The 5,015-nt window shown below is 41.4% G+C and overlaps 1 long non-coding RNA gene across 1 annotated transcript; it reads right to left on the bottom strand.

The window, feature by feature from the left end:
• Positions 1–1,947: 1,947 nt before the first annotated feature.
• LOC308585380 lies at positions 1,948–4,230 on the bottom strand. The gene is made up of 3 exons (XR_014007352.1): positions 4,206–4,230; positions 2,703–2,749; positions 1,948–2,368 (listed from the first exon to the last, which is right to left on the bottom strand). It is a non-coding gene; the product is annotated as an uncharacterized lncRNA (long non-coding RNA).
• Between the last annotated feature and the right edge of the window lie 785 nt (positions 4,231–5,015).

A 5,015-nucleotide genomic window follows, 5' to 3' on the forward strand; every position in this document is an offset into this window, starting at 1 on the left:
AATATTGTACAATGGGTAAACAACATCACCCGGCTTCAGTGTCGTACTGGAAAGCCTGGGGCAAACAAGGTCTTTGGCTAACCCTGGAGAGACACCAGGTTTAACTCCAACAGATCTGTCTCTTTTGGTAACATAACAATTTTGTTCATTCACGTTCCACATTAGAAATGGTAGGTCCGAGTGTGTGCATTATAGATATGTTTATTACCAGAAACAACAGCACAAGAGGTCTGGAGGGTGGCAACACAAGAATGGGCCTTCCTTGCAGCGGCTTCCCATCTGTGGAATGCTCTCCCCAGGAAAGTTTGCCTGGCGCCTTCATTATACACCTTTAGGCAAAAATGTCCCCTTTTAACCCTTTGGTTAATTTGATTGGCATCCTATGCCCTTTTAAAATGTGGGGGTTTTTTGTGGGGTGTGGGTATTGGATTGTTGCTGTTTTTATTTTGGTTATGTCTTTTGTGCTTTCATATTTTGATTTTAATCTGTGAACTGCTCTGAGACCTCTGGGTATAGGGCGGTATATAAATTCAAAAAAGAAAGAAAGAAAGAAAGAAAGAAAGAAAGAAAGAAAGAAAGAAAGAAGACAAGAACGGGAGTGCTCTGAGTCTTTCTCTTCATCGTAGCCTCCCTTACTCTGTAATTTGTGACCTGGCATCATTATGCAATGTCCTAATAGCTACCAATGGCAGGTAGCATTTCTGCTTAATGTCAGGGTCAGAGTTCACAGGCCTAGTCATATGAAGTTCTCTCTTTTCTTGACTAGATGGTGCATACATTCCTCAGACATCGGCTTGGCTTTATGACACAAGGGCTTTCTGTCCAATGCTGCGAGATCCCAGGTTGTACATTAGTCACATGTTCTCTTTCTACATGGCTCTGCTGACGACTCAAAGGAACACCAGAAGCTGTCTCAAATCGAATCAGTCCACTGGTTTATCTAGATCAGTACTGTCTTCATTAAGTGGCAGTGGCTCTTCAGACAAGGATATCTCCCAGTCCTACCTGGATATAATGGGAACTGTACCTGGGATTGCTTGTATGTAAAGCACACAATCTACAGCCATTCCCACGTGAATACACTTGGTCCCCAGGAAGTGATAGTGAGCAAGGAACTGGAGTGCCTAAAGGAAAGGATCTGCCAAAGGCTCTACAGTGGTACCTCGGGTTAAGAACTTAATTCATTCTGGAGGTCTGTTCTTAACCTGAAACAGTTCTTAACCCGAGGTATCACTTTAGCTAATGGGCCCTCCCGCTGCTGAGGCACTGCTGCCGGGCGATTTCTGTTCTCATCCTGAAGCAAAGTTCTTAACCCGAGGTACTATTTCTGGGTTAGCGGAGTCTGTAACCTGAAGCATCTGTATTGCTATTAACATCAGAAAAGAGAGGAGATTAAAGAGTCCTTTGCCTGCATCTCTGCTTGGGTAGAAGTGAGTTAGTGGGCGCAGGCAATGTTCCTGAGATCTTTCAGGAGGAAGGGCAGGATGTAAATTCAAGAAATAAATAATCAGCATTTGCCCAGTGCAAAATGTGTCCCTTTTCAAAAGGAGTTGCCAGCCAAGGATATAAAGCATAGGAAAAGGACCTTCCCTCTCAGGTCTATTTATATATATATATATATATATATATATATATATATATATATATATATCATTTGCATTAGGGTTCTGATTGAACCATTAAATTGTTCTAATGGCTGATTGAGTCATTAGATTAATTAGTTCAAGAACTTACGATAAATTAAAAAGACTTCCCAATTAATTGGGCATTTAAGGGGGGGCATCTATCCAAGTACTTACAACAACCACAGAGGAAAGCTGCCACGTTACAGATTTATTAATTTATTTAGTATTTATCTTATTCCTTTTCTCACAAGCTTCCTATCATGAGACCCCAGGGTGGTTAACAATATTCATAAAATGCAACATTAAAAGAACTCCTCCTGGCTCAAAGAGTAGAGGGTGATGCCTGCTGAGCTATCTGAACATCTTTTTAAAGTATATTTTCTTTCTTCGGAATTGTTTTTTGTATGTGTGCATTTCCGTGCATATAATTTAAAGCATGCTTCCTTTCTTCATAGCCATTGTTTTTATTCAGAGGTATATTTCATCAATCAACGGATTGTTTTATATGATCTGTTCATGAAAATTTATTTAAGGAGTGGTAGCCCCATGTTTGCAGGTAGTGCTTGGGTGAAATCAGTTTATACCGTAACAACAGGCTAAAACGGAGGCTGTTACACTTCAGTGTGTTGTAAAATATGCACATTTTACTGCTCTAATTTGGTCTAATTGGCTGGTAGTTTCTCTTTGTTCGGTGTTTTTGCATGGCTTTTCAGTAGTCGGAAATATCTGATTCCTCACTATTACTGGGAACGCAAACGGAAGAATTATGACATACAAAAAAGTAAATGGAAGTGGATAATTGTAAGCCAAAGTGGATGTTTTGATCCGCTTGTAGGGAAAACAGGTGGCAGAAATTTCATTGCCAACATGTTGGTTGCATAAATTCCAGCCTCTTAAAATAATACCTATAAAAACGGGCTATTTAAAGATCATTTGAATGTTGATAAAAGGCATCTTCTGAAGAGCGCGGTGGAAAATGTGTATAATTTTCAAAATAATCTGGGGAAGATGTTGAAGGTTTACAAAATGGGAGAGGCTGGTAACATTGCCAACTCTTCCCTTAAGCATCTAACTTACCAGTCTGGTGGTATGGTGTGCAGTGTGCCAGAAACTTCCCAAGCCAGCTAATAAATTAAGCAGAACACGATGCATTGTCAATGCCATCTGCTGCAGATCTCAGCACTGACACAGAGCAGCAACTTCTGCCCCAAATGGATCAGGCCCTCCTCCAAATGGTGGTATTGGCCATTCTGAACCCAGGCTTGTGGTTTACCTCTCTCCAGACTAACCATGTGCTGAAACCAAGGTCTATCCTATGGTTTCTGATTTGTCTAGGAGGGCTAAACAATGAGCTCTAGTCTAGGCAACATGTTAAGTCAAACCATAGCCATCTGTCATGGATGCTTTAGTTGAGATTCCTGCAGAGCAAGGGGCTGAACCACATGACATTTGGAGATACCTTCCAACTCTACAATGTTATGATTCTATGCCTTAGCTCAGTGCAGCAGCAAATTGACTGGGGAAGAGTGACGTGGCCAGGATTTCCTGAAGCCTGCACATTTGTGCATTTGCACTATGCCATGGTTTGGCTTGACATGACATGCAAATCAGGCTACTCTCTGTTATTTGGATTTCAGAATTGCAACAACCATGACAACTAAATCAGAGAAACCAGCAAACTCACAGAACACTTTCTGCAGAAAAGATGCCCTCTACATTTCACTGATTGCAAGTATCTACTAGATATATGTTTCCCGAAGCGTCTCTTTCTCACAGACACAAGAACAATGTCCTCAAAGAATCATGTTTCATAGAATCATAGTGTTGGTAGGGACCCTGAGGGTCATCTAGTCGAATCCCCTGCAATGCAGGAATCACAGGTTTATACTTCCACGCAGCAGCTCTCAAATTTCACTGGCTTTCTGGGAGAGCTATCCATTGGTAGCCAATTCAGAAGACTTTGCAAAATCTACCAGTGTGTCTATTTTATCTGCTTTCTACCAGCTTTCATATCTTTGAAGGTTATTGTGTGGGAGCTGAACTGAAACACTCGCCAACCCTCTGCGGTTGGCATCATTGAGAATCTGGTTGCTGTATGACATGCATGATAAACCCACGATAAACAGCTACCTTTAAAAGGATAACTGGAAAGAAATGATTTTATTAAACAGACCATCAGCTGCACGTCTCACAATGTGATACAACATTACTGAATGAAAGAATGTTGGGTGCCACAGCTGATACACGGGGGCGGGGGGACACAACACACAATTTAAAAACCACAACCAGCCATCTGGTCCTCTCCTCCAAAGAGCAAACAAACAATGTATTTCAAAACATTTCAGTTCTGTTAGCCATATCCTTTATGACTTGGAAACATTTCCTATTGTGTCTTCAGGGATATTATTTATGAATTCCCAAAGTTTGAGAATTCATATGGAAAGGTGGACTGAAGCTGAGCAGGACAGGAACCCTAAGTTCCCTAGCCCTCCTTTCTCAGCTGACTTCACCCCATCTTTCTTTCTTTTGATCCCTGCTCTCAGCCCCTTAGCGAGACATTTCCTCTGTCCCCCGGCTTACTTTCATCCTTACTTCAGACTTCTGCATCCTCTAGCCTGCTCCAGCGGCTGTGCTTGGAGAAAGTACTGCCTTTGTGACATCACTAGCCAATGCACCAATCCCCACATCTCAGAATTCTTGTCCATTGGTGGGGAGCGGTGCAATGCCTGCAGATGATGTCACAAAGGCATTACTTTCTCCCTAAGATGGGGAAACCTTTCATGTCAGTTGCCCGTGTAGTTGCTAGGATAAAAAGGCATTTCAAAGCAACCTTCTAGGGGCCACACACCAGTGGCTAGTGGAGTCAGAGGCAGAAGTAGCAAATGCACATTTTACCTGTGTGAAGTAGGCTAGTTTCTTCACACACTCACAAGCCAATCTCTATTGTCAATCATCCAAACAACAAGCATTATCAGAGATCAAGAGCAAACCTCTGGATCTATAGGTTCAGTACCCTAATGGCTGATGCTTTTAACCTGACACTTATGTGCCCTATTTCCCCTCAAATACAAAAATAAATCTCTTGCAGATGAGGCGCTCATTAAAATCATTAAATTCTGGGCATTCTTAAAATTGCCACCAGATCTCTCAGCATTCATTTGAAAGCCCAGCTTAGTTACTGAGAAAAGCAGAAGCCAAAACATTTAACTAGATTGTGTTAAATCCACTTCAGTTTTGCCATCTGAAGCACGTGGGTGATTTCCTCCAACTGTCATTGATTTTTTTTAATTAAAAAAAAAATAGAATTAGTCATTGTGTTCTTCCTGACTATGAAAGGAAATATTTATAAAATGCTCCCTTTTAAGGATTTCATCAGCATGATAGCATCAA

The sequence above is a fragment of the Podarcis bocagei genome, assembly GCF_964188305.1.
Source record: "Podarcis bocagei genome assembly, chromosome: 4".
Taxonomy (NCBI): Eukaryota; Metazoa; Chordata; class Lepidosauria; order Squamata; family Lacertidae; genus Podarcis; species Podarcis bocagei.